General features: G+C 46.0%; 1 protein-coding gene and 1 long non-coding RNA gene across 4 annotated transcripts in view; one reads left to right on the top strand and one right to left on the bottom strand.

Moving 5' to 3' along the window:
• Nucleotides 1–21,712, top strand: part of ENPP3 (ectonucleotide pyrophosphatase/phosphodiesterase 3) — a 210,104-nt gene that overhangs the window by 1,082 nt on the left and 187,310 nt on the right. The gene's annotated exons all lie outside the window — the stretch shown is intronic.
• The window catches only part of LOC143987817 (uncharacterized), a 51,864-nt gene that overhangs the window by 25,774 nt on the left and 4,378 nt on the right, over nt 1–21,712 (bottom strand). The window lies entirely within an intron of this gene.

The raw sequence follows: 21,712 nt of genomic DNA, 5'->3' as shown, positions 1-21,712 counted from the left end.
ACCTCTTTCCACATTTGTTTTGGACCAGTAAGACCTCCACACTTCCGATGGACCAGTAAGGCCAATCATCTTAGTGGTTAAACTAAAGGAGCGTGCAGGAGGTCAGACGATTAAGTGTTAGGTTGGCCATACATGGTTCGAATGAGATTTGAGATGTTAATGGCCAGGCTGAATTTACCAAGTTATTGGTCAATCAACTTGGGTACAACCAGTCTGCGGGATTATCTTGTAATTATCACTAGCAGCTGCTATAGTTGCTAGCGATAATCACTGTCCTCTCCCGGTTGGACGGCTTCCCCCACCGGAGAAGACAATGGACCAGCAGGAGGGATTGTCACATCAACACTGTCTGTGTTGATGGTGTTCGAGCAAATTGAGTTAGGGGCTAGGGGAAGAAGGGTATTTGAAGCAGAGCTGCCCAGGTTGGCTCCATGACTTCTATTTACAACTTGCAATGAGACCCTGGTGTGCAATTTATCTTGTATTTCCTTATACATTGTAGTTTAATTTAGATAACAGATACAGTAGATCACATTGCAGCAGCTCTGCCACTTCAATATTACTTAATATTTTTGAGGGATACTCCAAATGTTTACAAATAAAAGTATTTAGTATATAAAGTCATCTACCTTACTAACCGCTCAGTGTCTGCCACCCCTCTATGCTAATTCCTTCACTGTCTTCTGATTGCCCAGCAATTTACATTCAAAATACTAACTAAAACATACTAGCCATTCACAACTCAGCCCCAACCTACATCACCAAACTTGCCTCCAGATATCACCCAAACGATCCTCTCCACTCCTCCCAAGACCTCCTGCTCTCAAGCTCTCTTGTCTCCTCCTCCCATGCTTGTCTCCAGGACTTCTCCAGAGCTTCTCCCATCCTCTGGGACTCTCTACCTCAGTCTGTCTGGCTATCTCCTACTCTGGCTATTTTTAGGTGATCCCTAACAACTCATCTCTTCAGGGATGCCTATTACAATTCTAACTAACTGAACTTTTATCACTTCCATCAGCTTGTCCCCCAGAGTTATAACCTTTTATGTCACTTACCCCACGCTATTAGATTGTAAGCTCTTATGAGCAGGATCCTGTTAACCCTCTTGTATTTTATTGTATTGGATATGTATTGTCTCCCTTTATATTGTAAAGTGCCGCTCAAACTGCTGCGTTATATAAATCCTGTATAATAATGATAAAGTTCAGTATAGTTTCTATTGCTATCTGAGGCTCCATTATAGAGATTTCTTCTCACTTAGGGTAGCCATAAACATCCGGATTTCTCTTGTTTAGCTTCACTGGCTGAACGAGAGAAATCAATTGATTACCTAATTCACACTAAACTGTCTGCCCTGCCTGTTATAGTATTCAGACAGTCACAACACCAACAACTGTGATAGGATGCAGTCACTGTTTAGTCACAGCTCAGTCGGTTTTTAAATCAACTTTGTGTCACGGCGCAGCAACAGAAGTAGAACACGTGTTCTGCAGGCAATACCGTCTGCCAATGCATCTTTAATAATAAACAGACCATGCCGCAAATGTGTACAATGGATACGGTTACGATGTGGTGAAGAGGAATTCTGGGCATGTTCCCTATTAACCCCAAGTCCGCCGCTGCAGACAAAGCTGTCCACCATGCATCTTGAGTCTGCAAGACTGCCCATGGGAAACGGGGCTAATAATGCAGGCTACGATTTTACAGAATGAAAATTTTTATATTTTGAATACAGCTGCCTATAAACATAGGAGAGTGTGCATTTGATTCCAAACAATGGACTGCACATCAATGACAAAAGATATACCTGTGCTCAAATCCCAATAGCTTGGAACATGTATTTAAACTATCAGGTGCTAAAGGGGTGTGACCACATATTCACACTTCAATTTCTGGATGAACCCTCTGCACACTGCTACACCCTTCCCAGCAAGATATGCAATAAAAAACAGGGATATTTAGTTCACATATATTGCAATACATGTTTAAGCTGACCAACTGCGTCAAAGTAATCCCTCTTGTGGCCAGTCCTACACTGCCTTGCCACTGCAAATGCTACGGTGGACACCATGCCAACATAAGGCATGTTGGTCTATATGTGCCACAATACTAGAGTGATGTTCACTGCAGTGCAGTGATATGAATGTGACACAGGTGCAGAGCAGGTGCAGAATTACTTTGGTCTTTAGTCATTCTAAATGAATGACTTGAGGGCAACATCCATTAATGCATTATGGCAACATCCATTAATGCATTATATATGTGAACGTTCGCACAAACATTTACCTGTCTACCATGTAACTTACCTACAAAATTGGACCACAAAAGCAACGTTTTAAAGTTTAGATTTACACTTTTCAATGTTTCCGGGGGGAATCTGGACCACGATGCAACTGTGTGCACGGGCTCTAAGGACTACAACACTGATGCCTTTTGAACCCTCTAAAACTGTACACACAGAGATTTGAATACAATGTTTATACAACCATGTGAATAAGCCCTAAATGGATACCTACATGCTCCTATGCAAAACATGTTAGTTGCAGTCAGGTACGTAGCTAGGTTTTACAGAGGCAAGACACAAAACCGTCTCTGAATGTGCCTTTCATAACTTCTGCAAGGTATTAGTGACACCCCTATACACCATTTTACCTAACAGAGCACAGCAAGGAACACTGCTACAGAGAGTGGTAAAAATCCAGAAGTTGCTTTCTGCTGTGAGCACTTGAGAAGTAACATGCCACTGCTACTCATGCCATAGGCACTCTGTTATGAGATTTGGGGTACTATTACCGGCCCTCATGTACAAATGCTAGATGTATCACATAGAAGCGAAGCTTTCCAATAATCAGTGAAAAAAAATACATAAACCTCACAAAACTCAAAAAAATACTAGTACACGAGTTTAATAAAATCAATAAATAGAGTGCATTTTCATTAAATTAGATGAATCAATTCCCCTGACTTAAAATCCCATAAATCATATTGGCGTTACACTCTTTTTGATATAAAAGTGCTGGTGTTAAACAACCTCCAACACAAGCCTTGGTGACCTGAATCGCTCACCAGATCTATTTGGCCTCTTTCAAAAATGCATCAAAAAGCTCTAAATAATGATGCCAATTATACAGTAATGGAAAGCATTTCCTCATGGTCTCTTTAGGCAAAGCACAGAAAAGAGAGGCTTATAGCACTCTATTGCATCTTTATTAAAACAACAAGATTAAAACAACTTGTGCTGTACTCACAAGGCGAGTGCTCTGCCTAGCAGTCATGGTTGACTGCATACAGTTTGTATGGAAAGCCACCACTGCAAACCTCTGTCTTAAACATCAGTGTGCAATGACCGCTCCTAAGTGTATTAAATTGACAGTAACTTGTCCAGCCCAATGCTTTTTTTTTTTTTCAAATATATTGTTTATTGAGAAAAAAGTTTTTTTTTTCTTAACACGGGGCAAGCCCTTAACAGGTACAGCAACAACATAGAAAAAATGAAGGTCGCAGCCTCTCAGCTAGAAAACATACTAAGGAGTAGCTTCCTTCCATTCAATTTCACATTTGTTCTGGAGTACTGACATAACACAGATCAATATCTCCCTGCTGTCATGTTGAAGTGGTATAACTCTCTGCTAGTTACTGGAAACGGCAGGTAGTTCATATGTCCGATCTCCCCCATGAATATTCACTTCGGAAGATGTGTACCTGAGTCGGGGGCAACGGCCCCATAGCCAAGAGTAGCCAAAGCAGACTGAGAATAGCAGGAAGAAGAGAAGAGGGGAGAAAGATAAAGGATAGAAAGAAAGAAAGAAAGGGGCGCGGGGGGGGGGGGGATAGGGCAGGTGGTGGGTAATCTTGTTTCTCTATGGACTAAGGAAGGGCATTGTAGATTGTCATGGCGTGTCCCCTCGTAGATAAGATTTACCTTCCTCTGAGTGTATGAACATATTCCATAGAGTCCAAGTTTTAGCATATAGGTCATGGTTGTCTTGTGCAGTCATTATTAGATCTTCCATTCTATTGATCTCTTCTACTTTTCTAAGCCACATTACTGTAGACGGTGGGTAAGTTTTCTTCCAGAGCATGGGGATGCATGATTTTGCTGCGTTTGTCAGATGCTACGTGAAGCAAGATAAAAGGCCGGTTCATTTGGAATCAGGAAGTCTGTGAACTTTTGGGAGATGACTCGGACTGTTGTCCAAAAGTCTTTTAATTTATTACAAGACCAGAACATGTGCAACATAGTCCCTCTGTCCTCTCCGCAACGCCAACATAGTTCTGGCGTATCCGGGAAAATTATATGTAAGCGACTGGGCGTTAGATACCACCTGGTCAAGATTTTATAGTTGTTTTCTTGGATTTTGGTACAAATCGAGGACTTGGCCATGCTCTGCCTCTGTGTTTCAGTAAAAGTGCAGCCTAAGTCTTTCTCCCATTTTGTAATGTGTGGCAGAGTGGTTTGTTGGTGGGGTGTATTTAAGAGTGTGTACATTTTAGAGAGGACGTGTGACAGTGGTTCAGTTTCTGAGCAATATTCCTCAAACGTAGTCAGGGGTCTACTGTAGGATTGGGGATGTGGTATAGAATGGAGATAATGATGGATCTGGGTCGCATTCCAGAATAAGAGCTGAAAGGGGCCCCAGCCCAATGCTTTTTATCAAACCAGACCAATCAAACCTGGAGCAATAATGCAATAAAGAAATGTCAGCAAAGTGCCACAACTCCTTATCTTTATACTCATTCTTGGTTACATATTACATAATTAGTCTAGGTGAAAAAGACCACAAGTTCAGTTCAACTAATAGATCAGTTAGACTCAGACGACAACGAAACACTGGCTCGAATGAAAAAAAAACTGGTAGTGTGTATGAGGCTTCACTTTCTCAAATGAAAAATGTCAGCAACAGAAGCTCCCATACTTTTCTCATGACAATCACTTTAAGCAGTTTGTAAAGAAAGAAAATGAGCAACCAAAAATGAATAATAAGTATAAATGAATAAAAATAAAAATGAATAAACATGATAAATAGTGATGTGATAATGTGTTTCCAACAATATAACAATTGAAACTGTGATTAAACACCTAGTGACAATTGCTGAAAAAGGAATAATGCAGTCCTATATAGTCCATAGGCTGCTGTAGATGTTGCATCCAAAAGATGAACAAATATTTATATTCCCAACAATGTAGCAATTGAAACTAAATATATGTATGTGACTGTGATTAATAAAGAAGATTAATGAGCAATCCTATGTGATGTAAGCCATAGACTGCTGTGAGTGTTATATCTGAACACAAAACTTCATGGGGCATGTAAAACGTTTTAAATGATTTTTTTCCTTCCTCAATAGTGATGGACGAACTTCCGACGGGACGTTTCGCGAACGCGAAACGCGAACGGACACAAACGTTCGCGAAAACGACCGTTCGCCGCGGGCTCCATTGACTTCAATGGGAGGCGAATTTCGCAAACCTTTAGGTCGAATTTGCGGCCACGGGGTAATTATTAGGGGGTAGCACGTAGTCCCACCACCTGGACAATAGCATAATACATGTATGAGGTGAATTTGGGATCGATAACTACAAGCATTTTTTTTTTATTTGGGAAATTGTTCTGACAATTCAGGACTATGGAGCTAATGAAGGCAATGGAGGAGAGGGAAGGTCAGGGACCAGGGTAGGCAAACAAGAGGGTGCAGGAGATACAGAGCACTGACAGCAGCACCGTAATACAGAGCACTGACATCAGCACCGTGACATACAGCGCTGACAGCAGCTCCGTGACATACAGCGCTGACAGCAGCTCCGTGACATACAGCGCTGACAGCAGCTCCGTGACATACAGCGCTGACAGCAGCTCCGTGACATACAGCGCTGACAGCAGCTCCGTGACATACAGCGCTGACAGCAGCACCGTGACATACAGCGCTGACAGCAGCTCCGTGACATACAGCGCTGACAGCAGCTCCGTGACATACAGCGCTGACAGCAGCTCCGTGACATACAGCACTGACAGCAGCTCCGTGACATACAGCGCTGACAGCAGCTCCGTGACATACAGCGCTGACAGCAGCACCGTGACATACAGCGCTGACAGCAGCTCCGTGACATACAGCGCTGACAGCAGCTCCGTGACATACAGCGCTGACAGCAGCTCCGTGACATACAGCGCTGACAGCAGCTCCGTGACATACAGCGCTGACAGCAGCTCCGTGACATACAGCGCTGACAGCAGCACCGTGACATACAGCGCTGACAGCAGCTCCGTGACATACAGCGCTGACAGCAGCTCCGTGACATACAGCGCTGACAGCAGCTCCGTGACATACAGCACTGACAGCAGCTCCGTGACATACAGCGCTGACAGCAGCTCCGTGACATACAGCGCTGACAGCAGCACCGTGACATACAGCGCTGACAGCAGCTCCGTGACATACAGCGCTGACAGCAGCTCCGTGACATACAGCGCTGACAGCAGCTCCGTGACATACAGCGCTGACAGCAGCTCCGTGACATACAGCGCTGACAGCAGCTCCGTGACATACAGCGCTGACAGCAGCTCCGTGACATACAGCGCTGACAGCAGCTCCGTGACATACAGCGCTGACAGCAGCTCCGTGACATACAGCGCTGACAGCAGCTCCGTGACATACAGCGCTGACAGCAGCTCCGTGACATACAGCGCTGACAGCAGCTCCGTGACATACAGCGCTGACAGCAGCTCCGTGACATACAGCGCTGACAGCAGCACCGTAAGCAGCCCCAGGAGGAAGTCAGCACAGCACAGGGATGGTGTGATCCCCTCATAATAAGAACCCCCAGGAGGAAGTCAGCACAGCACAGGGATGGTGGGAGCCCCTCATAATAAGAACACCCAGGAGGAAGTCAGCACAGCACAGGGATGGTGGGAACCCCTCATAATAAGCAGCCCCAGTAGAAATATGACACCGCTCAACCTCTTCAAAGAGGAGGGTAGGGGCATATAGTACGGTGTGCTTTTTTGGGTCAGGGAAGTGAGCCAAATGAATTAAGAAGGTCTGTGTGCTTGATTCCAAAAATTGTTTATAGACATATACATGGTCTACTGATCACATGTGTTGAATTCCTCCGAGATCCATGCCTCATTCATTTTTAGAAATGTGAGGTAGTTAACACTGTGGTGAGCTAGGCGAGTACGCTTATCGGTCACAATCCCCCCTGCTGCGCTGAACGTCCTTTCGGACAGGACACTGGATGAGGGGCAAGCCAACAGTTCGATTGCAAATTGGGCAAGCTCTGGCCAGAGGTCAAGCCTGCCCACCCAGTAGTCTAGGGGTTCATCACTCCTCAGAGCGTCCACATCGGCCGTTAACCCAATGTAGTCGGACACCTGACGGTCTAGGCGTTCCCTGATGCTGGATCCGGATGACACCTGTCGATGGGTCGGCTGAAAGAATGACCTCATATCCGAAGTCACCAACACATCTTCAAACCGGCCTCTTCTTGCAGGCGCTGTTGGATTGGTACCCGCAAATCCTTCTCTGGGAGTGGGAATTGCTCCTCTGCCAGCGCACGCAAAAGCAGAATGCAGCATTTCTCGAAGCAAGGCCTGGAAGTGCTGCATTCTGACAGCCCTCTGCGACGGCGGTAACATTTCCGCCATTTTGTGTTTGTACCGGGGGTCTAAGTACGTTGCCACCCAGTACTGGTCCTTGACCCTCATGCTTTTTATACGGGGGTCCCTATTAAAACACTGGAGCATGAAGGCCCCCATTTGCACTAAAGTGGAAGCGGTGTGGTGGCCTGGCTCCTGCTCATCATCCAGGATAATGTCGTCCTCTTCATTCTCCTCTCCCCATCCTCGCACAACAGGGATCCCAGAAAGGTTTAAAGCATGCTCTTCTTGCTCCTGCTCATCCGCCCCGGCACCATCCTCCTCTGACTCCTCATCAGACTCCTGTTGTTGACTTGTCTCAGATAGAGTAGCCCCCCCTGGGAATTCATCCAGCATTGCGACTTCCTCATCTTCCCGCTCCTGCTCCTCCACAGCCTGATCAATGACACGACGCAATGCACGCTCCAGAAAGAAGGCATAAGGTACCATGTCACTGATGGCGCCATGGCTGCGACTGACCAGTTTGGTGATCTCCTCAAATGGCCGCAGAAGTCTGCATGTGTCGCGCATGAGCAGCCACTGGCGCGGTGAAAAAAAACCCAGCTCCCCAGAACCGTTTCTTTCGCAGAGTTCATACAGGTAGACGTTAACTGCACGTTTCTGCTGGAGCAGCCTATCAAGCATATAGAAGGTTGAGTTCCATCGCGTCGGGCAATCGCAAATAAGACGTCTGACCGGCAGATGGTGTCGCCGCTGAATGTCAGCAAGGCGAGCCATGGCCGTGTAAGATCTTCTGAAATGGGCCGAGATTTTCCTTGCCTGCCGCAAGATGTCCTGGACCCCAGGGTATTTGACAAGGAATCGCTGCACGACCAAGTTTAAGACGTGTGCCATGCACGGCACGTGCGTGATTTTGCCCTGTTTCAATGCGCTAAGCAGATTGGCACCGTTGTCACACACCACTTTACCAACTGTCAAATTGAGCGGTGTTAGCCACTCATCTGCCTGTGAACGCAAAGCTGAAAGGAGTGCCGGGCCAGTGTGGCTCTTTGCTTCCAGGCACAACAGACGCAGCACGGCATGGCAACGTCTCACCTGGCATGTGGAATAGGTTCTGGGGAGCTTGGGCGGTGCAGTGGAAGAGACGCTAGCAGCGGAAAAGGAGGAGGCAGCTGAGGAGGAGAGGGAGGAGGATGGAGTAGGAGGAGGAGAAGAAGAGTCAGGCCTGCATGCAATCCGTGGCGGTAAAACCAAATCTACACGGGTGCCACGGGTTACATGCTTGACGGCCGTCAGAAGGTTCACCCAGTGGGCAGTAAAACTGATATACCTTCCCTGCCCGTGTTTGCTAGACCACGTGTCTGTGGTCAGATGTATCTTGGCACCGACACTGTGTGCCAGAGATACATTCACTTGCCGCTGAACATGGCCATATAGCTCTGGGATGCCCTTCTCTGAGAAATACTTCCTTCCTGGGACCTTCCATTGTGGTGTTCCAATGGCCACAAATTTGCGAAAGGCCTCCGAGTCCACCAGTTTATATGGCAGTAGTTGGCGGGCTATGAGTTCTGACAAGCCAGCCGCCAACCGTTGGGCAAGAGGGTTATCCGGCGTCATCATTTTTTTACGCTCAAACATTAGGCCCACGGAAGCCTGCCTTTTTGCAGAAAAATGTGAGCTTGGCGTGATGGAAGGTGGAGTGGAGGACAATTGTGAGGAGAGAGGAGAAGGAGAAGTAGAAGACGAGGCTGGACGGTGAGAGCCTGCAGTGTGGCTTTGTGTGTTCCGTTGCTCCCACTGGGCTCGGTGATGGCTGCTCATGTGCCTTCTTAAGGCGGTCGTCCCTAGGTGAGTATTGGGCTTACCGCGACTAACGCGTTGACTGCAAAGATTGCAGATGGCAACGCTATTGTCAGCAGCGGACACGTTAAAAAAAGCCCACACTGCGGAGCCATGTGCCGGTGTCCTGGGAGCGCCAGATGTGACCGTACATGGTCGATGACTCGCTCCTGATACATTTGCAGTCTGCTTTGTCCCTGCTGTGCAATGTAAGTCATTGCTGCTTCTCCTCCCTATCTGCTGGTCCATATCTCCCTCTGAACTCCCCTCCTCTTCCTCTCTTGTGGGCACCCACGTGACATCACTAGACACGTCATCATCAACGTCACCTTCCCCACCGCTATAAGTAGAGTAGGCAGCAACACCGGGGACCAACCTCCTCCTTGGGCTGATCTGGGTACTGGCGTCAGACTGCTGAGTAGCGCTTGTTGCTACCTCCTCTTCCTGATCCAATACCAAGAGTGGCTGCGCATCAGAAATGTCCTCTTGATATGGATCGGAAAATAATTCCAGTGACTCAAGCGGAAGGTATGTGGTGGTGGTGGTGGTGGTCGTGTTGTTGGTGGTAGTGTCTTTGGGGGTGCACATAGCAGAGAGTGAAGAAGAGGGTGCAGATCGAGAGGATGAGGAGGGTGCAGAAGAGTAAGGCTGAGCGAGCCACTCAACCAAGTCTGGTGCATCCTTTAAAGTAATTGAACGCACCTTCTGCAACTTCCCACTTTGGCTCAAGCCTGTTGCTCCTGCCCTACCCCTACCACCCCTGCGGAAGGGCCTGCCTCTTCCTCTGCATGTCATTTTTTAAATGACCCTGTGACAAAACTCTTAGTCCCTATACCGCTGAAGGACTGCTGCAGTATAGGTGAGCGGTCAGCAGTGGTGCACGTCAACCCTATCTATTGTGGACCTATAGCGGTCCTTACAGAACAGCAGACTGTACCGCACTCAAGCCTATGTACCGTAGCACCCTATACCAAGTTACCAGTCCTTATAAGAACTTTTGTGGACCAAGCAGGTTGTGTATTAGTGTTTAGCAGACTGTACGTCAGTCCCTATACCGCTGAAGGACTGCTGCAGTATAGGGCAGCGGTCAGCAGTGGTGCACGTCAACCCTATCTATTGTGGACCGATAGCGGTCCTTACAGAACAGCAGACTGTACCGCACTCAAGCCTATGTACCGTAGCACCCTATACCAAGTTACCAGTCCTTATAAGAACTTTTGTGGACCAAGCAGGTTGTGTATTAGTGTTTAGCAGACTGTACGTCAGTCCCTATACCGCTGAAGGACTGCTGCAGTATAGGGCAGCGGTCAGCAGTGGTGCACGTCAACCCTATCTATTGTGGACCGATAGCGGTCCTTACAGAACAGCAGACTGTACCGCACTCAAGCCTATGTACCGTAGCACCCTATACCAAGTTACCAGTCCTTATAAGAACTTTTGTGGAACAAGCAGGTTGTGTGTTAGTGATTAGCAGACTGTACGTCAGTCCCTATACCAATGAAGGACTGCTGCAGTATAGGGCAGCGGTCAGCAGTAGTGCACGGCAACCCTATGTATTGTGGACCGATAGCGGTCCTTACAGAACAGCAGACTGTACCGCACTCAAGCCTATGTACCGTAGCACCCTATACCAAGTTACCAGTCCTTATAAGAACTTTTGTGGACCAAGCAGGTTGTGTATTAGTGTTTAGCAGACTGTACGTCAGTCCCTATACCGCTGAAGGACTGCTGCAGTATAGGGCAGCGGTCAGCAGTGGTGCACGTCAACCCTATCTATTGTGGACCGATAGCGGTCCTTACAGAACAGCAGACTGTACCGCACTCAAGCCTATGTACCGTAGCACCCTATACCAAGTTACCAGTCCTTATAAGAACTTTTGTGGACCAAGCAGGTTGTGTATTAGTGTTTAGCAGACTGTACGTCAGTCCCTATACCGCTGAAGGACTGCTGCAGTATAGGGCAGCGGTCAGCAGTGGTGCACGTCAACCCTATCTATTGTGGACCGATAGCGGTCCTTACAGAACAGCAGACTGTACCGCACTCAAGCCTATGTACCGTAGCACCCTATACCAAGTTACCAGTCCTTATAAGAACTTTTGTGGAACAAGCAGGTTGTGTGTTAGTGATTAGCAGACTGTACGTCAGTCCCTATACCAATGAAGGACTGCTGCAGTATAGGGCAGCGGTCAGCAGTAGTGCACGGCAACCCTATGTATTGTGGACCGATAGCGGTCCTTACAGAACAGCAGACTGTACCGCACTCAAGCCTATGTACCGTAGCACCCTATACCAAGTTACCAGTCCTTATAAGAACTTTTGTGGACCAAGCAGGTTGTGTATTAGTGTTTAGCAGACTGTACGTCAGTCCCTATACCGCTGAAGGACTGCTGCAGTATAGGGCAGCGGTCAGCAGTGGTGCACGTCAACCCTATGTATTGTGGACCGATAGCGGTCCTTACAGAACAGCAGACTGTAACGCACTCAGGCCTATGTACCGTAGCACCCTATACCAAGTTACCAGTCCTTATAAGAACTTTTGTGGACCAAGCAGGTTGTGTGTTAGTGATTAGCAGACTGTACGTCAGTCCCTATACCAATGAAGGACTGCTGCAGTATAGGGCAGCGGTCAGCAGTAGTGCACGGCAACCCTATGTATTGTGGACCGATAGCGGTCCTTACAGAACAGCAGACTGTAACGCACTCAGGCCTATGTACCGTAGCACCCTATACCAAGTTACCAGTCCTTATAAAAACTTTTGTGGACCAAGCAGGTTGTGTGTTAGTGTTTAGCAGACTGTGCGTCAGTCCCTATACCGCTGAAGGACTGCTGCAGTATAGGGCAGCGGTCAGCAGTGGTGCACGTCAACCCTATCTATTGTGGACCGATAGCGGTCCTTACAGAACAGCAGACTGTACCGCACTCAAGCCTATGTACCGTAGCACCCTATACCAAGTTACCAGTCCTTATAAGAACTTTTGTGGACCAAGCAGGTTGTGTATTAGTGTTTAGCAGACTGTACGTCAGTCCCTATACCGCTGAAGGACTGCTGCAGTATAGGGCAGCGGTCAGCAGTGGTGCACGTCAACCCTATGTATTGTGGACCGATAGCGGTCCTTACAGAACAGCAGACTGTAACGCACTCAGGCCTATGTACCGTAGCACCCTATACCAAGTTACCAGTCCTTATAAGAACTTTTGTGGACCAAGCAGGTTGTGTGTTAGTGATTAGCAGACTGTACGTCAGTCCCTATACCAATGAAGGACTGCTGCAGTATAGGGCAGCGGTCAGCAGTAGTGCACGGCAACCCTATGTATTGTGGACCGATAGCGGTCCTTACAGAACAGCAGACTGTACTGCACTCAGGCCTATGTACCGTAGCACCCTATACCAAGTTACCAGTCCTTATAAAAACTTTTGTGGACCAAGCAGGTTGTGTGTTAGTGTTTAGCAGACTGTGCGTCAGTCCCTATACCGCTGAAGGACTGCTGCAGTATAGGGCAGCGGTCAGCAGTAGTGCACGGCAACCCTATGTATTGTGGACCGATAGCGGTCCTTACAGAACAGCAGACTGTAACGCACTCAGGCCTATGTACCGTAGCACCCTATACCAAGTTACCAGTCCTTATAAGAACTTTTGTGGACCAAGCAGGTTGTGTGTTAGTGATTAGCAGACTGTACGTCAGTCCCTATACCAATGAAGGACTGCTGCAGTATAGGGCAGCGGTCAGCAGTAGTGCACGGCAACCCTATGTATTGTGGACCGATAGCGGTCCTTACAGAACAGCAGACTGTACCGCACCCAAGCCTATGTACCGTAGCACCCTAGACAGACCAAGTTACCAGTCCTGATAAAGAGCTTTGTGGAACAAGTGAGTTGTGAATGATTAGCAGACTGCAGCAGAAGGGCAGCAGTCAAGTATAATATTCTTTCTATATTTGGAAGAAAGAATATTATACGTGTACAAGCCTATTACCGTACCACTGATACCAGTCCTGAAAAGAACCTTTGTGGAACTAATAGTAACAGCAAGTCTTTAAAATTATCCTCACTGCCTGACACACTGCTTCCTGCCTGTCCCTATACAAATTGGCAAAAAAGAGTAGGCTGGAACGATTAGCTGGAACAGCTCTTTTGTGGACCTGATAGTAACAGCTAATGATGATGATGATGATGATGATGAAGAAAGACTAATCTGGCTGAGCTGTCCCTAAAATAGCAGCATACAGCGCTCTGTCCCTTTATCTAAACTGACAAAAGAAACTCAGGCTGCTGACCTAACACCTATACCAGTCCTGAAAAGAACTTTTGTGTACCAAATAGCTAGCGTTTTCTCTGTCCCTACTCCACACAGGATCCTTTCCCTACAGTGACAGAAGAAAGAATGTAAAATGGCCACCGGATCGGGTGTATTTATAGGTTAGGGGGAATGTCCAAGTGTCCATGAGCTGTCATGTCTCAATTGGTTGTCCTGTAACACATGATAAACGTGTCACGAAAGGTTAAAGTTCTTGTATACATTAAACACGTAAGTCCGCCGGGGCGAACGACGGAAAAAGGCGTTCGAACCCGCGGACGGCGAAAGTCGGAAATTCGCCGCGAAACGACCGCCGGGCGAACCGTTCGGCCATCACTATTCCTCAATAATCAAAGCAAACAGTGACGCTTACCAGATCAGGTGGATCTCAAGTTATAGAGATCATATGGGTACAGATTCAGCCACAGATGAAAGGATCAGTGATAACACAGACCTTCCTCCTGCTCCCGCTCAGCACTGCCGCAATGTTGCTTTTCCTGGATCCTCCATGCAAAAGTGTATGCTATAGGATAGAAGAAGAAGAAGAAGAGGCTTCATGGTGTAGTACTTTAAAAAGGTTTTATTCAAATAAAGGGTTTTTCCATCAGCACTGACATTCTGTCAGAAACCATGAACCAGACCGAGACAGAAGTACAATTAAATCACACTTGTTTATTAATAAAAAATAAAAAGGTAAATAGAGTAAGTGTAGTCAACCATAATTCGCCATAAATTGAGAAAATCGAGAGGCAGAATTCAAGGCACTGTTGTGAGCAAACTCTGCCCATGGTAATAGGTGTGACCAGTTGTTATGGTGGTCAGAAATATAGCAGCGTAGGAATTGCTCCAGGGACTGATTGGCTCGCTCTGCGACTCCATTACACTACGGGTGATACGCAGAAGAGAAAGCAAGCTGAATTCACAACTGTGCACAAAGGACTCGCCAGAACTGGGAGAAAAGCTGACTGCTTCTGTCCGAGACACTCACTTTGGGTAGCGCATGCAAGCGAAAGATCTCCAGAGCAAAAATGGAAGCCAGTTTCTTAGAAGTAGGCAACTTCTTAAGTGCAATACAATGACACATCTTTGAGAACCGGTCAACCACCATAAGGATACCTTCCACAATGAAATCCATTGACAGGTGGGTCCAGGTTCTCTCTCCATTGGGTATGGGTTGTAGGAGGCCCACTGGAAGGTGTCGTGGAGTCTTACTCAGAGCACTCTGGAACAGGCAGCTACAAGTTACAGTTAGATCAGCCCATAGACTAGGCCACCAGAATTGTTGGGAAATTGCCTAAATGAGTTGATTCTTCCCAGGGGGCCCGCTGCTTTGGGAGAATGGTAAGTCTGGAGCACGGCAGTACAGAGACTCTCTGGGACAAAGCAGCAGTCACAAGGTTTCTCAGGAGGAGCATGAACCTGAGCAGCAAGAATTTTGTCACCCAAAGGAGAAGTAAGACTGGTGTGAACCGTAGCCAAGATACGATCAGGAGGAATCACAGAAACCGGAACCGACTCCGACTTGGAAGTGGAGGAAAATTGTTGTGACAAGGCATCAGCCCCTACATTCTTAGTACCGGGTAAGAATGAGACAATGTAATTAAAAGTCGACAAGAAAAGAGCCCATTGCACCCTTCTGGGAGAGAGGCGCTTAGCCTCACACAAGCATGTGAGATTTTTATGGTCAGTAAGAATGAGAACCGGCACAGTGGTATCTTCAAGGAGATGTCCCCATTCTTTCAGGGCTAAAATGATCATCAGCAGCTCTCTGTCACCAATCTTGTAATTGCACTCAGCAGGTGACAATTTCATGGAAAAGTAGCCACACGGATGCATAGTGCTCTCAGAGTTAGGACGTTGAGACATAAGAGCGCCAACTCCAATCTCATAAGCATCAACTTCTAGGATAAAAGGCAACATAGGATCAGAAACAAAGGCAGCCTTGAGAGTCTCAAAGGCCTTAATGGACTCCAGAGACCAAGTCTGTGGGTTACCGTCCTTTCTGGTTATATCAGTCAGGGGCTTGACCAGAAACTCTGCAGAGGACGTAAACCCATGGGTCGAAGCCACTGTAGGACTGCCAAAAGTTTCTCTGGGTCCATCAAAAAGCCAGCAGTGGAAATGACATGCCCAGGAATATAACCTGTTCACGATGGAACTCGCACTTCTCTAGTTTACAATAGAGATTGTTCTCTCTTAGTTTTTGAAGCACACGACAGACATCTGTGTGGTGGCTCTCCAGGGATGTTACAAAGGCCAAAAGGCATTACCAGGTACTCATAATGGCCTGTTCTGGTATTAAACACAGTTTTCCACTCGTCGCCCTCCTTAATCCACACAAGATTGATTGTATGCCCCTCTCAAATCAAGCTTTGTGAAAACCATTGCTCCCTTGAGGCGGTCAAATAACTCTGTAATCAACGGAATCGGGTAGGCATTCTTAATCGTGACACGATTGATACCCCTATAATCAAAACAAGGTCTCAGTTCACCGCTCTTCTTCTTCACAAAGAAGAAACCAGCACCAGCAGGAGACGAGGATTTGTGGATGAAACCTTGAGAGAGTGCGTCTGCAACATGCTCCTCCATTACCTTATCCTCCAAGACCGACAAAGGGTAAACCCAGCCATGAGGGGGTATGGCACCAGGTTGAAGGTCAATTGTGCAATCATAAGACCAGTGTGGAGGCAAACTTCCAGCTTGACCTTTGTCAAAGACATTGCTAAAATCCCGGTACTCCTCTGGCAGGGAGGAGAGTGAAGAGGTGCACAGAACCTTGGGCACCTTCAGGAAGCATGTTTCACTGCATTGTGGTGACCAGGAGAGAACCTCAGCATGGAGCCAATCAAAAGAGGGGTTGTGCCTCTGTAACCAAGGATAACCAATAACCTAAAGAGTCAATTAGAGCCTGTATCTCGATGGATGACTCAGCCCAAGAAAGGGTGACTGAAAACCAAGGGCTTATCCTTCTGGATAACTGGGGACGAAACAACGCCACCTAAGGTCTGTCCATGACAGAGCCTCAAGGTTTGGGCATTCCCTGGACTGGTAGGACAAGACTTCAAAAAGTAACCTGCCTGGCCACAATAAAGGCACAATTTCTCCCTCCTCCTAAAGGCTCTGTCATCCGCAGAGAGACATGTGAAGCCCAAGTGCATGGGTTCATCTTCACTGACCGACTCAGTACCAGGAGGCATGGGAGATGAGGGAGGCATGGGTGGGACTGCAAAGCTCGGAGGCAAACAAACAGGAGGCTTCCGCAAGCGCTCTTTCAAAGAAAGACTTTCTCTGAGTCTGGAGTCCATGAGGATAGCAAATGAGATCAAGCTCTCCAGCTCAGTGAGTATATCTCGGGCTGCTATCTCATCCTTGATGGAATCCGAGAGACCATGAGAAAAATCAGCCACGAGGGCCTCATTGTTCCAACCTCTTCTACCAGAGTACGGAATTCAATGGCGTAGTCGGGAACAGTTCTCTTTGATGGACATGAGGCACTTGGCAGCAGAAGAAGAGCGTGCAGGAATGTCAAATACCCTTTTAAAGGAGGCCACAAAGTCAGGGTAACTCAAGACAACAGGTTTTTGCATCTCCCATAGAGGGTTTGCCCAGGCCAAGGCTCTCTCAGAAAGCAAAGATACCACGAAACCTACTTTGCTTCTGTCCGTGGGAAACACCTGGGGCAGCATCTCAAAGTAAATCTCAACCTGGTTGAGAAACCCTCTGCATTGAACTGGATCACCCCAAATCGCTGGGGAAGCAGAGTGGAACCAGACATACCTCTTATAGAGGTAATACTCGAGGCGGGTGCCTGCACAGAGATTGATGCAGCAGCAGGGACGGCCTGCAACTCAGGTTGTACCAGAGCAGCCACAGTGGGGGATTCCAGGTGAGCCGTGCAACTCAGGAGCATTTGTAATGCCATGGCAAACTGATTCATGCCGTGATCTTGCTCATCCAATCTGGAAAAAATATTACCGACAAGTGGATTGACTGTATCTCCTGAATTCATAGCCTTTGCCTACTGTCAGAAACCATAAACCAGACCGAGACAGAAGTAGAATTAAACAGAACAAAAATATTATAGCGCACACATGCAAAACTAACATTTACCTCCAGCAAGGCTTTTTAAAACACCTAGACATTTTCAAAAAACATTATCAAAAAATATGGGGATTTGGTCGGACCATATTGGTATATGGTGCTTAAGCCCACTTACTGCGACAAAGCACCCCATGATTAGTGGGTCCTACACTATCCATAGATTAGGAGATCCTGCCTCTCTGAACCATGGGAGCTATACTCCTCTATATGGGAGAACATGAGGTCTCCACCATGACACAGGTGGTCACTAATGAGAGGTACTTACTGAGGGAGTGGGGTGCTCCACCCAAAAGGATTTGGTCAGAATCCATACAATAGACAAACAAGATATTTGGGGGGCACACCCTAAAAAAATGCATAAAGATGGTGCTGCCATAAGACCATACAACAGAACAAAAATATTACAGCGCACACATGCAAAACTAACATTTACCTCCAGCAAGGCTTTTTAAAACATCTAGACATTTTCAAAAAACATTATCAAAAAATATGGGTATTTGGTCACACCATATTGCTATATTCTGCTTAAGCCCACTTACTGCGACAAAGTACCCAAAATATGTAGAAGAATATGTATTGGCTCAAACTGAGGAATTTTTTTTTTTATATATATATATTTTTGATATTTATTATAGCAAAAAGTAAAAAATAATGCTTTTTTTTTCAAAATTGTCGCTCTATTTTTGTTTATAGCGCAAAAAATAAAAACCGCAGGGGTGGTCAAATACCACCAAAAGAAAGCTCTATTTGTGGGGGAAAAAAAAGACGTAAATTTTGTTTGGAAGCCACGTAGCACAACTGCGCAATTGTCAGTTAAAATGACGCAGTGCCGAATAGCAAAAAGTGGTCTGGTCTTAAGCCAGCAAAATGGTCCGGTCTGAAAGTGGTTAAGCACTATATAGCAATATGGTGTGACCAAATCCCCATATTTTTTAATAATGTTTTCTGAAAATGTCTAGGTGTTTTAAAAAGCCTTGCTGGAGGTACAATTAAATCACACTTGTTTATTAATAAAAAATAAAAAGGTAAATGCAATAAAGGAGAAAAGGAGCAATCCTATGTGATATAAGCCATAGACTGCTGTGAGTGACCGTATTTATCAGCGTATAACACACACTTTTTTCCCCCTAAAATCTAAATTTGGGGTGCGTGTTATATGCTGATCCCCCATTATTTTTAACCCTTTCTGCTGCTCTCTGCGGCTTCGGGGTATTTTCGCCCATTCTCGGCTATTTTTGGCCGTTCTCGGCTATTTTCGGCCACACTCGGACGTTCTCGTCGGCTTTCGGAAAGCTGAAAGCCGCCGAGAACGGCTGAGTGTGGCCGAAAATAGCCAGAGAACAGCCGAAAATAGCCGAGAATGGCTGAGTGCGGCCGAAAATAGCCGAAAGCTGGCAAGAGAGCAGCCGAGAACTACTGAGCGCCGCCGAGATACACAGGACATACGCTCTGTATCTCGGCGGTGCCATTTTTAAATGGCAAAGCCACAGACAGGGCTGCAAATGACTGACAAGGCTAAATGCAAGGCTGCAAGTGACTGACAAGGCTAAATGCAAGGCTGCAAATGACTGACAACGCTGCAATGGAAGCCTGCAAATGACTCACAAGGCTACAATGGAAGCCTGCAAATGACACTGATAAGGCTGCATTGATGGGCATTTAAATGTTAAAAAAATAAAGTTTTTTTCCTTAAACTTCCCTCCTAAAAGTTTTTTTCTTTTAAATTCCCTCCAAAACTTGGGGTGCGTGTTATATGACGATAAATATGGTATATCTGAACACAAAACTTCATGGGGCATGTAAAAACGCTTCAAACGATTTTGTTCCTTCCTCAATAATCAAAGCAAACAGCACCGCTTACCAGATGAGGTGGATCTCAAGTTATAGAGATCATATGGGCACACACGGGGGGTAGATTCAGCCACAGATGAAAGGATCAGCGATAACACAGACCTTCCTCCTGCTCCCGCTCAGCACTGCCGTAATGTTGTTTTTCCTGGATCCTTCAAAGGAAACACTCCATGCAAAGATGTATGTTATAGGATAGAAGAAGAGGCTTCATGGTGTAGTACTTTAAAAAGGTTTTATGCAAACAAAGGCTTTTTCCTTATGCCCCATACACACGGTCGGAAATTCTGACAGAAAAATTCAGATTGGATTATGTTGTCGGAAAATCCGATTGTGTGTAGGCTCTATCGGACTTTTTCTGTCGGAATTTCCGACGGAAAAAGTTTGAGAGCTGGCTCTAATATTTTCCAACAACAAAATCCGATTGGACTTTTTCCGATCATGTGTAGAGAATTCTGACGCACAAAGTGCCATGCATGCTCAGAAAAAATTTGGAGATGAAAGCTATTGGGTACTGGCCTACGTAGTATAACAGTGTGTATGCAAGACAAGTTTCGGCAAAAATCCAACGCATTTTGTGGTCGGAATGTCCAACCTGTGTATGGGGCATTACTGTTACTAAATGTTTAATCACAGTCATATATATATATATTGTAATATTGGGGTGATTAAGCTCAATTGGTAGATGCGCGTTTTAGTCTACATCAGGCAGGCGTTTTATGGTTAAGGGCCTGGTAGCCCACGTTTATTATAAGAAAACAAAATATTTAGTTCATCCAGTAATCCCACGCAGGGGTTTAAATTCATTCAGCACACAAATGAACATACCAAGCCACCTGGCTCTCAATTGTCAACAGTTCCTCTGCTTGCTCCCAACAGATTTGTCAACTCTTTCCAGCCCCCTGGACTCACCGACTTCCTTAGTCTTCCTGACTCTCAAGGTTGTCAGCCTTTCCCAGTCCCTTACACGGACTACAGTCTCCCACAGGGCAAACCACTCTTCAGCCAGCAGCAAGCTGTTCACACTCCTCCACCTTCCACACCAACAGCCCTTCATTTATATGGCTTATATGCAGCTGGGCACACACCCTGCTCGTTAACATCAAGACCCAGACACAGGGCTGGAGATATGCAAACTCTGTGTCTGCGTCTCGTTTTCCTCCAATTTCATAGGGACAGAGCCTCGCTCTGTCACAATATATATATATATATATATATATATATATATATATATATATATATATATTTAGTTTCAATTGCTACATTGTTGGGAATATAAATATTTGTACATCTTTTGGATACAACATCTACAGCAGTCTATGGACTATATAGGACTGCATTATTCCTTTTTCAGCAATTTTCACTAGGTGTTTAATCATAGTTTCAATTGTTATATTGTTGGAAACACATTATCACATCACTATTTATAATTTGTATTCATTTTTTTTATTAATTTATAATTTTTATTCATTTTTGGTTGCGCATTTTCTTTCTTTACACATCTCTCTATAAACTGGATATTCTGGTTTTGTTTGATGCACCTTTGTTTACATCTTCATTATTGTATTAATTTTTTCATATGCACACAGTTGAGGTTTAGTACAGATTATTCCCTTTAATCACTTTAAGCACACTTAAAACTGCTAGTAAGTGTGATATCATGGCCTCAGAGGTACAAAACTAAAGGGCATGCTCTACTTACTCTGGTAGGCACCCAGGCAGTGTTATCCCTGTAACCATAACTTTCCTGCTTCCAGAGGGGAACTAGGAGCCTTTGGCCTGGAGGGCAAATTTAGCCAAGGGGCCCTTTCATGATTTACATCTTCCAACATCAGCTTCAATTGTAACTATTGCCATTTTGCCACAATACATCCAGCACCTGCAAAGGAAGTTAATGCTGGCAGGAGTAGTAGATAAAAATGCCTTTGGGTTCACTCTAAGCCCGAGTAAGTAAGAAAGCAAGCTGGAAGACCACAGCTGAATGGGTGAAAAAACCCCAGTAGTGGGATTATGTGGGCCCAAAATAAGCGTATA

Source organism: Lithobates pipiens, unplaced genomic scaffold (assembly GCF_037356315.1).
Source record: "Lithobates pipiens isolate NorthernLeopardFrog02 unplaced genomic scaffold, aLitPip1_a1.2 Scaffold_18, whole genome shotgun sequence".
NCBI classification, from domain to species: Eukaryota; Metazoa; Chordata; class Amphibia; order Anura; family Ranidae; genus Lithobates; species Lithobates pipiens.
Note: the sequence above shows the minus strand (reverse complement) of the source record. Positions and strands in the feature narration are given on the sequence as shown.